The following is a 14,118-nucleotide window of genomic DNA, read 5'->3' on the forward strand; positions in this document are numbered from 1 at the left end:
CCAGTAGAGACCGTAAGAAAATAACGTAAACAACAGCAAATTAATTTTAATTGATTTGCTCATTGCTTACGTCTTATACATTTAGTTTTTCTGTGCCACAGCACGCGCCTTAATTAAATCTATACGATAAACTAAATAAAACAGGTTCAACTTTGACATTACGTGAGTTTAACATTATGAGAGGTCATTAGAGAATTATTTATCAAAAATTGATAGTATTATAATTCTACAATTACTTCTTTTTCATTGTCATCAATTTAAAAAATATTTTAATAATATTAATACAACTATTTGATTAAATTCATTAAACTCATAAGAATGACATGATGTAAAATTTAGAAAATAAATATTTTCAACGATTTTTCTTCCTTACAATCTCTGAATTTTTCTATCTTTTTCCTGAGTGAATTTTACGAACTGACATCGGGTCGTTGCCAAATACCAAGATGTACAGAGCGGACTCGAGTGTCGTCCAGGTACATATGTACATACATACATATAAAACCGGAGGTAGATGCATGGCAAAGAAAAATTTATCTCGAACAAGAAGAAGAGAAAGGAAGAGAGGGCAAAAGATCCGAGAGAATAAGAAAAATTTCGCGACCGTTAACCGGCTACAGGTGAACGTGTGCGCTTGCATGCACATGAGAAAGACGAGTCAGATGCATGTCCAAGACCGGCTGATGCAAGTCCGGTGCGGGCACTCGTGATGGAAAGGCCAGACATGCGAAAGAATTCAGGGTTGAAAGTGTGTAAGTATAACGAGTCGTCGTCGTCGTCGTCTTGCGAGGCTGAGAGGAAGGCCGATTACAGTCACGAGGAGGAGAAAAGAAAAGAACGCTTGCGGGTGGAGGAGGGATAATTGGGCTCAACGGGAATGCATGCTGACGCCGGCTGATGCAACAATCGAGTCTTTGGTCGATCTGGCATTTCCTTACTGCGGAAGGAAGTCTAGTCAGTTGGCATCGTCTTTCTCTCTCTCTCTCTCTCTCTCTCTCTTTTCGATTTCAAGATCTCACAGGCTATTAACTTTCCCTATACTTCGTATAATTAGTTGATGCGGTTAAATATATGGAGCGATTTTCACGCTGCTAAGTATTTCTTTGCGCGTTGCAGATGGAAACTCGTCTGACAGCTCAAATATCTCTAATTTTGCCTTTTATAATGATTCTATCGTGATAGTAAAAATGATAAGAAAGTATTTAAATTTGTTATGGGGATTCACTGTAAATTATATTAATAATTATATCAGTTGTGTTAACAGTAAATTATAACTTTTTTTATATTATTGATAACACAGAATTGTATATTCGTGTTAAAAAAGATTAACAATAAAAAAAAAGTATAATATAACTAAATGGAACAAGATCTTGTTTTTTAAATTTTCCATGTATAGATAGTTCATGTCTAATTATTCTTCATCAATAAATAAGAATTCTTTATGAATGTTATTATTATCTGTTCATCGTTCGAAGGAATGTAGCGCGATGCTTCCGCCATTCACGATCGGAAACAGAAAAGCGTGCATCCCATTTTTCTTCGTTAGGACGTGAGCACGTTGAAGAAAAAGATACGACGTTGAAGTGAACAGGTCTGCCTTTCAGGGGCGCATAGGAAAATATTTGAACCATCCCTATTATTTCAAAAATGTATTTTGACATTTCGCAAATAATGTGTGATAAAGACATACCACATGAAACATTAGGAGATAATCATTGAGATTAATGAAGCATGTAATATTTTTCTTTAATTTAATACAGATTAAAGAAAATTTTTTGTTGTTCTATAGAGTTTAATAAATAAGAAAAAATTACATTTTGCAAGAGCTCATAAATATCTGAAAACCGCTCGAATTATCTTCGACTTTAGGATATCGTCATGTTTGTCTGATTTCGTGATTCTTTTCGGACCAATGTAGTTTTTTGCTTTTTTAACATTTTAATCGTGAATTCGCGCACATATAATCTTATGATTTCGCCCAATATTCATCTGAAATTCCTACGTGCGTCCCTGCCACCTTTGTTTTCACAAGGCGGATGCGGTGATGCCCGTATTCTCGAAGAGCCACGCAAGAGCCGTAAATCTCGCGGTAGCGGAGGGCTCGAGAACGCTTTTTCCGCTAAAAAAGGTGAGAGAAAGAAAGGAAGAGAGAAGGGCAAAAAACGGCGAGAGAAGATCAGATGGAAGAAAAAAGGACTGCAGGAAAGAGCGAACTTTCGCACGAATTCTCTCGCGGAAATCAAGTAATTTCTCGGGGGACACCTACGACTCACTCTCTCACCATCATTGTTCTGTTCACTGTTGGTCGTAAAAAAATGATTATCCAGTGAGACTACGACAAAGGGAAAGTAGCAGGTTCGTTGGAAAAGTAGCGAACGAAAAAAACTAATATAGAATCGATCGTAGATGTACAACCAATCTATGGATTGCAATTTATTTCACATAAACGAGAAAATACGTGAGGGAAAATTAATTTTCTTGATGGAAAATACTGTGTTTTTTCTTTCTATTCTACATTCTTTTAAAAAATATTTAGAATTAAAATCAAAATCTTAATCGATATGGATCATATATTATCGTTATTGATTATTACCTTTATATATAATATCTCGCTAATGTATAAATTTTTTATTGTATGTTACATGCAATACAATAGAAAAACGTAACGCATTAAAATATTTTTCACGATGTCGACGCGTTATTACCGTAAAAGTCGTTTATAACCAAGTTCGGCGACAGTCAGAAGAGGCGCTCTTTATAATTCCAGGCACGAAATCGCACCGAGAAAGTTCCTTTATTTTCCTATCGGAAAATGTAACAGGAACGAGGTCAACTCATGCTTACCCGTTCTCTGTGAAAATCGACAAAAAGTCATCGATCAAAGTCCGCATTAAAAGCATTCGCATTCGTCATTCCTCGTCGACTATTTAAGTCTCCGATACCCCGTTATGCATTCATGTACACAAAGCTGATGAAAGTAAAAACTAACATAGATTTATGCTCGCAAAAACTTTCAGCACGGTATTTCAACGCTAACAAACAAATAGCACATCCAACGCGTTGCGCGCGGTAGCGTTATTTTCTCTTCCAAGCCTTTCGCGTATAGTCAACTTTATTTTGATCAACGTATATACCGATATATGTATACTATTTTACTTCCATGTAACATTTTAAAGTTATTTACTGTATCACACTCGGTTTTCACTATTTAATTTTTCATAAAAATGTTTTATAAAAATTTAAAGAATATCGTTTGAAGATAAATAGCATATGGAGATACAGTCTCTATGGATATACTATACAATAAATATAATTTACCGCGTACAATCGTTCGTTTCCCACTGCCATGGAAAACGAGAATGGAATCACGAATGGTTCAATTCATGAATATCGTAGACAGTATTCGCGGGAGAATAATATACCGCCCGGGAAAAGCCAGAGAATTTTCCATAGTAAGCGAAAAAAATTATACATCCCGCTCGCGGATTGTAGCAATTCTAGAATAATGGAATTACGAGAGGTGCGCGGAAAAAAAAACCGAGAACGACGAATGTACTAATCCGGTGCTTGATCTCTCACGAAGAATCTCGCGAGAAGCACAAAAGCTCGGCGTGAGATTCACAATCGATTCATAATCCTCGTTTTCTTCTTTTTCTCTCGCAAGAACGAACAAGTAGAAATACGTCGTCGACCGAAATACCGGACAATCCGCACGAAAGCTAGAACAAAGAGGCAAAGTAATATGCCGCATAGTAGATGTACGAAAGACATGGCAAAATTTTGAAACGCTAAAGGATGAACTTGTGTTCGCGAACGCGAGTTCGGAGACAGCTCCTTTTCAAATTCAAGCTCTCTATATCTGATATTCAGCCAAAAATATGTAATTCAGAATAGCAAGCAGGAAAATAAAGCATATATTAATGTTAAAATATGTGAAAGACAGGCGGAAATAATTTCTATCTTTGTGCTTATAAATATTTTAATATAATCTTAATGTATATCTTATATATGTAATTTTCATCAACTAAATTAAAGTTTAATTACTAAAATTATCTATTCGTTCTTGTTTATTCAGTTTTTACTTTAACTCTTCATATCTCTTCATAATTATATTTTTATCTAAATGTGTTTGCTAAGAAAGGATTATCCTTGAATCCTTTAGAGATTTTGTCTCTACTCTTGAAAAATAGCTCTCAATTCAGTCGTATATCATTTCTTTGTCACTTTTCGTTTTCTATACACTTTTCTCTCTCTTTTAATTTTTAGTTTTACTCAAAGAAATGCCGATCAAATTTTTTTTCCATAGTTTGATGATCGCCGTTTGTACACTTCAAGCTAATATTTCATGTGATAAACTTTTTAAACGTGTTGATTGGTTACAAAACAGGAGAGTCCGAGGACTTATGTCCTGCAGCCAATCAAATAGACTTGAAAAGCTTCGTCGACACATGAAATATCTAATAAATTCGTCGACGAGACCAACGACGATATTCCGCGACCTTGTCGCTACATTCGCTACTCGAATACATTTCCAGTCGACGAGCTAGTTAAACATACTAATTTCCCCTCCACTCCCTTTGATGTATCGAGTCACAGGCATGACTGATGGATAGATGAGTCGCGCGTGTTGAATAATCGCCAATCTCGCACATTAACAAAAATTACCAGTTGCTCTCATATGATTATACTCGATTTGTTAGTACTGATTGTAATACATGTCAAGCATCTTCGTCATCTAACAAATCTCATTTTGATTATCTATCGCAGTCATTTAACATTACGGACGATCCTTTAATTTATGAGAATTTGTTAAACACAAGAAAAGTTGAGAGCATCCGTTGATATTTGTTTAATTAATAATATTCATATTATTTTATAAAAATTTCTCATAAATATCAACAACGTCCATTAAATTGATTTCCAAAATTTCATTCTTTTTCATAAAAATGCATATTAGAATAATATTTTAAACTTCTTATTGATACCTACTTTGTAATCGTTATAAGTGTTAACATGGCATACTTAATCCTTGTTAAAAGAACGTTAATGAAAATTTAACTGAATATTGGATGACTAACGGAATTTCACAGTTGCGGATTGAACAAGATACTGATAAATAAAGCATAATGATTATAATCTTCTTTATTAATTTGTATAGGTTAATCTCACGACTCGCTACTGTACGAACGTAAGAGACTTTTGCAATTCAACGTGATAAGAACATAAATATTATGCGACGCAAATGTGTCGAAACTCCACGATAAGTTTTGCAAGCTGCGCGTACTGAACTTGACCCCGCGCGATTCGCTATGTCGATGAATCTTGAGGCCTTCGAGAATTCACTTCTAGTCGAATGAAGATCAATCGTGGTTCTTTATTGCGCGTGCTTTATTGGCATGTATATATTAACTGCATAATATCGCAATAAATTTTACTATCATTCATGTCAAGCTAATTGTGAGAGTTGCATATAAATTCTTTATACAGGGTGTACAAAATAAACCATTTAACATTTATATGATAGATGTTACATACCATAGTGATTGAGAAAAAAAGCCTTATTAAACATAGGTTAACCGTTTTTGAGTAACTCTAAAAGTGAAAATATTCATCTTTTTCTTGTATTTTAAAGAGGAAGTATTACTTTGGATTTAGGAAGTTAACACGCCATTTTTAATTTTGATTTTTTAATATACTAAAAATGCAAAACTTTTTTTTTTATAAAAAATTGTAAAACTATAAAAAGTACTACTAAAACTGTCATTATTGTTTTTATTAATAGAAAGCAGAATCCACTTTCGGGTATCCGTGAAATTATCACAACATTTTATTAATAAGAAAGAAATAATGATAGTTTAGTGGTATTTTGAATAGTTCTATAATTCCTTATAAAAATAAAAAAGAATTCCACAAGATTTGCATTAAAAGAGCAAAATTGAAACTATAACAAGAAAAGATTAATATCTCTACTTTTAGTTACAGATCTCATTAATTTGTATATATACGAGTGTACATATATAGTATATACATATTATAGTATAAAATATGTACATAATTATCTATAATCAATTTTTTATATTAAAAAAAGAGGCAAATATGAGTTCAGTATAATTGACACAAGATTAAAATAATTATTATATTTTTAGAAGTAAAAATAGAAATAATTTAATAATTTTAATAATTCAAATATATAGTTCAAAAAATATCCGTATCATTCATTACTTATGCATATTATTTATTAATTATACAGCAATTACTGCACTACATAATTAATAAATATACTGCCTTTTTTATTTTAGAAAGATTTCAGATATAACTTGCATTGTACAATTTTAAGATATCCCTAATTCCTAATTTGCAATAATTCCTAAGAAAAATTCATATAAAAATTGTGTATACTTAAAAAAATTAAAATCAATTGATATGCAAAGCAATTAATAATATATCAGTAAAATATGAGATAGAGAAAGGGTTTACGTAATTTGTACAGTATAATGCAAATGAAGGGTTAATCACACGATTATCGATTACGCTAATTGCATTAATGCAACACATATTCTCATGCGTTATCTAATATTACGATACATATCGCTGGCCAGATTTAAAAGTCGCCTGAAGCGCAATAATATTTTGCAATGTTTACCGAGGGCGATATAATCGGCGCACAAATATTGCAATAGACATGCAAAAGGCGGGTATAAATTACACAATTTCACGATGGCAATATGAAGTACGCCATTATTTATCGTTAAAGCGAAATAAAATCGTCTGAAACACGAAACGCACTCAACAAATAAACTCACTTCTGCCGCTTCTGCCGTTATCTGGAGAACGGAAAGAGAGCGATATTAATCTTTCTCGCCTCGACGAAGAAAAGCCTGTCGTGAACGCACTTGCACTATTATCTTCGCTAATAGAATGTGAAAAATTGATCGGTTCGCGGGTCCGAAAAAATTAGCGCGAATCTAGAAAGAAAATTAATCATTTGACGGAGATAGATTTCTTTTAAGCGTTGTTACTAATCTAGTATTCTTTTAAGCAATATGTTAATGTTTAAGTTTTTTTGCTTTTCGAAAGTAGAGCTTTATAAATTTGTTTTGTAGTACACTACAGATCGTAAAAACTACTTAAAAAAAATATGTGTTAATAATATTATAAAAAAAGAAAGTAAATCTATGATAATATAATGCAATAGTTGACGAGTTAAAAATGACGAATAAAATTATATCTAACATTAAAAATTATAACAAAATTAAATTTGTAGTTATAAATCGAGTTTTACAACAAAATGAGGAAAATCAAACTTAGAAAGACAATAGTTATTTAAAAAAGGAAGACGTTCACAATTGACGCAGACAATTTGATTTTGATAAGATTAGATTTAAACAATATACAATAAATTGTAGTGTACTGTATATACTTTCTGTTCAACTTAATGACAAAGAATAAATGGATTAAAGTTAATTTATACTGATGTGCATGAAATCTCAATTTCGTCGATAAATCCTTCTTCGCAGCGAGAAACCGAAAGAAAACTCTCAGCTGCTGCCCAAGAAATCGAGCAAAATGTATGATAAGGGATTTGAAATTTTCAACCGCGAAGGGCTACACCCCTAAACATTTACAACCCTTAAGCTGTCTGCACTGAACTTTTCCACGAACGTGACTCCAGATTTCATCGCCGGATTTCAACTACTATATCCGCGATGCTATTTTCAGGACGAAAAAGTTTAAGGCCTCAGGCTTTAAGAAGATCAGTGAAAAAGATATGTAAATTGTAGAATAATCGATAATCTTAGGTTGTTGCCGCTTAAATAATCTTTCTAAAAATAAATTCAGGTCGTCAATAATTCGGAATCTAAAATCAATTCCAACCTTTTTATAATTCAAAATATTAAAAATGAGTTCACTTTATAATAATTTTGAAACTTCAATAATAATAAATATAATCCCTTAATAATAAAAAATAGGACGTTGGAAAATTTATTTAACTCGATACATGATATTGATTTTACATATATTACGATCAGAAATTTTATTTAATTTTAGCGAAGTTTGTACTAAATACGTTAAAATCGATTTTCACGATAAAAGATTCTATATATTCTTACATGTTGTTTCTTCCTTCCTGTTTCTAACATAAACTCTATTATTTTTTCAAATTCTCTCTCTCTCTATCTTTTAAATAATTTTAAATTTAGTAAATTCTGTAAAACAACATAATTAATGCAGTTTCTTAACGAACAGGTAAACATATTCTTTATTTACTGTACTTTTATTTAATCATCAAATAATTAAGCACAAATGGTGTTCGTTATAATATTATTATTTATTTCAATTTATCTCATGCAGCAGTAATATGTATACATATAAACATTGATGTTTATGATAAAATGGCGTAAAAATAAATTTTTGAGAAAATTAACCGTTTTCCTCTCATTTTATTCGTAACATTTTTAGACGTTTTATAACATCGACTCCTTCGTGCAGCTGCACAAAGGCGCACGCTACATTGATTAATCTACTTCTTGCGAGTGCTATTACTTTGCTACTGCTTCAAGACCATAAAGGTTAACGGCGACGTTTCGGGATGGGAAATGAATTTCCGTCAGGTCACACGCGATATAAGCGATATTCTAACAGCGCAGCTCGCCAAAAAGGATGGAAATCCAGTCACCGAAATGATGGACGCGCACGCTCGCATGTATTTGAATAAACGACGACGCCAGATGATGTAAACTCGCGAACATGTGCAAACATATGCGCGAACTGTAAATTTGTCGGCTGATGCACCGCTGTGGTGCATCGTAGACATTGTGCTGCTGGAAAAATGAAAGCATAGCCTAGCCAGAGCGAAATTTATGTAATTTAAAAAACTGAAAGAAGAAAGCAAAATCTTGAGGTATAAGATTGAATTATAAAATAAACTTTTCCCGAAAAGAACAGTTAAAGTGATAAATCTTCTCATAAAAAATTTACGTACATATTTCTATTATATTCGTTTCTTTATATTTCTCTATTTTTTAACTTAAAAAATCGCATTACCATATATACATATTTTAAATTCATGCATTAACAATAATTAAAATATATTATTTAAATGACTAATATTAATATTTAATAATAACTGCAATACGCAATTTCCTGATAAATGTATTGTCAGAGTCAAGAGACCTCACAAGGAATGGACAAACAAACATTTCATATATATGTCGTTTTCTTCAAGGAAACATATATATCAGGGTTTTCTAGAAGAAATATATGTTCCAATATTTCTGAATTTTTCGAAAAATTCTTACAGTAATGGCGAAATCAATAATATTTCCTTTAAAATGATACTGAAATAACTGATGCAATACTTATGGACACTCCGAATTTGTAAACGACTCTTGCTATCACGAATTCGAGGAAGCGAGATTACGATCCATGAATTACACCATCGACCGATTTCTGACAGAACTCACGATTGGCGAAAAGTGAAAACTGCATTTATTATGTAAAGCAGCTGCACGCAGCAGACGAAAATTACATGGTACAAGAAAACTACAACGTAGAAAACTTTACAAGGAAACATCGTGCCGCCGAATCGTCGTTAAATATAAATTAGCGAAAAGATTTGTACAAAATTATTTTTAAAAACGGACGTCTAACGATCGTGAGTGAAAGGAAATTACGCGTGCGCAATAACGATATATAATTACAAGATATCGCAATGTATATTGAATACAAACGAAAAAAAATATCGTTGACAGGAAGACGTTGATATGTTGTTTCTGATCTTGTTGCTAAATTAACTCTTTATAGCGCAAATTATTGAATCCCGCGGCAATGTAATAAGTCATCTTTCAGTCAAAAAAAGAAATATACGTTGTTTTATACTTGATTAAATTCTTTCTTTTTAATGTTTTCTTATTATCTTTGAACAGTGATGAATTAGAATTCCTTATCTACATACCATACAAATATTTCTTTTCATCACAATTCTCTCCAAATTAGTTGTAAAAATGTAGATGAGTTTGAAAACTATTATATTAAAATAATATATAGATATTAGAAGAAAAATTAAAATCAATCAATATCAATTTTTCAGTCAAATAATCAATAATATTCTTGGTATTTCGATTTTCCCATCATAACTGCGCAATTCGTATTCGTGTTATTATTTTCGAAGCACCATATCTCAACGGAACGTGTATTTTGAGGAATTCAAACACCTCGCAATAAATATTGACCGATATTTATTCCGAACGCGAGAACGCAGCGAGGATTGATGTACGCGAATAGCTTGACAACTGTAAACATGGCGTTGTCACCATAAAATAGAATGCGCGACAACGCACAATGTACGTCGCACTCGTATCTTCACAAACGAGCGTATACGCGACTTCAATATTTCATCACATTCGATATACGCGTCGTTTGTTTCACAGTAAGGCAGAGCGGCATGACCCCGCGATAAAATCAGGACAAAAACTGCGTGTGATTTTTTACATTTACACAACAATCAATGACCGTACGTGTTAAAAAAAAAAAATAATTTAGCGAACAATTGCACGAGACAATTTTTTAATTTGTGCATCAGAATTATACCTGCATAATTTATCCTTCAATCTCTCTAAAAACGAAATACTATTTATAGATGAATGAAGCCCGGTAAATAAAAATCTAAAAATATCAGGAGACGCGGTAGCGTCTCCGGCCATGTTCAAAAAAACTGTGATAATATTATTCTTTTAAGTATTAACATATATAACATCTGAAATCAAACATTCAAGACTTATTGAAATTTTAGTATTCAGAGAAAAAACCGTTTAATAATGTTGAAATTATGAATATTTCTGAATAAATTGATCATTTCTATTTAAAAAATATAAGCCTTACTTTAATAAAGTATTATTCTACTTTATGTCATGTTTAATTAAATGTAAAAGTCATGAATATATTAATCGATAATTAAACAAAAATATTAATATTCCATTAATAAAGTATTATCTTACGTTATATCACGATTAATCGAATGTAAAAACTCATATAATCTATTATTATAATTCGAAATTAGACCGATGAGAATAAATTAATTTAAAAAAATAATTCAATTTTCCGGTCAAAGCTTAATAACGTTAATGTGCAAATTTTTGCGAATACATTTTTCCAGTCTCTCAGAACTGCTGATTCATTTTGTCGGACTTGAAACGCAGCTAAAGTTTAATATCTTAAACTAAATTGGTTGTCAATTTTAATAATAAGCATCTAAATAATTTATAAATTATTTATTGCAAAAAGTATTACTTTAACCAAGGTAAATAGGATTATTTCACTTGATTGATTTAATCTATTATGTCTGAAATTTACACATGGATTGCTGAGTCCAGCTCTAATTAGTCACAGCGTGCATTAATCACGATTACTATTTGTTCAATAACCATAATCATTTAGTTACTCAATCGAGTTTGTTCACGGTAATCGGTGATTTGGTTGCATTTCCAACTGTACTTTGAATCAATGCAAGTCTTCAGTAACACCGTTGCATCGATTACGACGATCGGTGCGCGATAATCAGCGGGGGAAATCGCGTCGTTTGGAAGTGTTTCATTTGGCAGCAGCTGAGTGCGTTGTTGCGCGAATTACACCGCAAATGCTGATTCGCTGTCTCCTGAGGGAACGTCATGTCTCGATCAGTTCGAAATTGCATTAAGACGAAGGCGATGGTCCTCGAATCGAGGCGCGCGTCCTTAAAGGAAGCGGGCCGTCGAGCAGCGCTCCGAGAATCTCTTCTCTCGTCCCGGGACGGAATTCGATTACGAACGACTTTAGTCGAAGAGATGTGCTACTTAGCAAGACGGGAGCCGAGAGGAAATAGCGTCGTACGTTGTATCGAGAATGTCGAGCGGCGAATAAAAACGACCTCGGACTAGAATTTTTTATTGATTGGATGAAAATAAGTATACTGAAATAACGAATTTAAAATTGCTATGTAAACTCAAAATATAATGTTGTAGAAGATAATAAGAATTTATATGTTGAGGATTATAACAATTTCCATTTTCTCACGTGCGATAAGAGAAAATGTCGGGCTTTAACTTTGTATCAAGTGAAAAGAATTATGAAGTAGAATAACATTACAGATTATGTAACGTAATTAATTGCTGACTGAATATGCAACAATTTAAACGATGAAAATGACGATTCTGCTGAAGTATCTAAAAAATTTAACTAGATATAGATTTGGAAATAACTCTGTTGCACAAAATAACCAAAACAATTGTGTATAAGATGCTCAAATTGGTTGCTAGAATGTAAAAACTTTTTGTAACATTGTCAACAATTTTTGCCAAAAAAATTATTTTCAGGTACACATTTACTTAAATTCTTAGATACTTCAACAAAAAATCGTTCTTTCTATATGCTAAAACATAAAAAGTAACAATCAAGAAGAACTTTGTACTTTTATTCTGCATTTAATCAAATTAAAAACAGAAAAGGACTCACTTTTATGGCGGGAAAATCTACGGAGTTTCTTGAAGAACGGCATGCCGATTCGCTCTTTCCAAACACTACGTCGTCGAGATATTAACCCAATATACGCAATCGATCGCGATTCACGAGCCACGTTCACCAACTGAGAGCGTGATCGCGCGAAATGAATGAAGGAGGACGGTCGCTCACGAGCGTGCCGACTCAAAGTGCTTCGTGATTCTGTCTCGTGTTTCTCGGCGCGCAACACATGCGTGTGTACGTCGCACACTCTCGCGAAGTTTACTACTTCTCCCACGCGGCGGACTCGCACGCGTTGCATCGCTTTCCCACTTAACCCTTCTTCCCCCCCCTCCACCGTGCCGCGATCACGACTGGCGTGGTCATTACGTGCATGCTCCGCACCGGGAAGGCTGACATCGTGTATCTCTCAATATAATTGCTTTATGATCTATTAATGAGACTAACGAGTCACCATCCCGTTCGGTGTATGAATTGTTTGCGATCTGCAATTAATTACTTTACGTAATTCATAATGTTATTCTTTTTCATATTTAAAAGAACACGAAAATTTAAATTTCCGTATAAAAATAACGAGTTTTATATTGTTTGATATTTTTTCTCTATCAATATTTTAGTTATATTATGTCACAGTGTATAATTTCACTGAATATATAACGTTCAAAAAATTGTGATTACAACAAACGCTAATTATTCTCTACGATAATTAGAGTACGTCTTTCACTGTGCGCTTCAATTGAAAAAAATTACTGATTTACATACCGAAACAATTCATTAGAAAGTCAATAAGTTTCTTGTTAATACTAAAATTCTCAAATTGGAAGAGTTAATGTAAATGTAAATACTGCAAATTCTTGAACAATATTCATTCTAGTTAAGTCAAACGAGAAATTATTCACGCGAATGCCATTCGTTAGTACATGCTCCAGTTTTGCACAATCCAATTCAAGTTAAAAATGTTAATTTTAGAATTGAATTAAAATTGAAAATTTTGCAAAATTTATCACAAAGAAAAAGTTTTACAAATTCTACACTAATTAAACATTAATCAAACATGTGTTTGAATTTTAAATACGCCAAATAAATTTATTTCCATTTCGTTTTTTTATACCGTTATTCAAAAGCTGTCTAGCTCAACTCATGGACATTAATTCAATCAGATATCCTCTACTTTTCAGCTTCTTTTTCAGGATCAATCTCAATTCGTGATTTTGTAGTATATATGTATACTGTTATCGGAAATGTCTTATCGCTGATACGATCTATTGAACTCTCAAGACTTAGGAATTGTTCTCGTCCTCGTACCTCCGCTAGAGGATTCGGCAAGAACCGCACAATCTTCTTTATGACCGTAAATAGAACGGCAAGAAGAAAAAGAGCAGGAATTGAACAGCCCAGACGGTGGTTGCGACTTCAGCCCCGATCCCTCTTATCTAAACTCGGTAAAGAAGTTAACCTCGGCCAGGTTAGCTTAGGCTACCATCCTTTGGGTATTCGCGGATCCGTTTACTTTACGATGGACTTTGAGGCGATTGGAAAATACGAAGTCGACAGGGAGCACGATATGAAAGAAATAGAGAAAGAGAGAGAAAGAGAGAAAGAGAAGTAATTGTTGGGTGGAGC

The sequence above is a fragment of the Cyphomyrmex costatus genome, unplaced genomic scaffold (genome assembly GCF_001594065.2).
Source record: "Cyphomyrmex costatus isolate MS0001 unplaced genomic scaffold, Ccosl1.0 scaffold135, whole genome shotgun sequence".
NCBI lineage: Eukaryota > Metazoa > Arthropoda > Insecta > Hymenoptera > Formicidae > Cyphomyrmex > Cyphomyrmex costatus.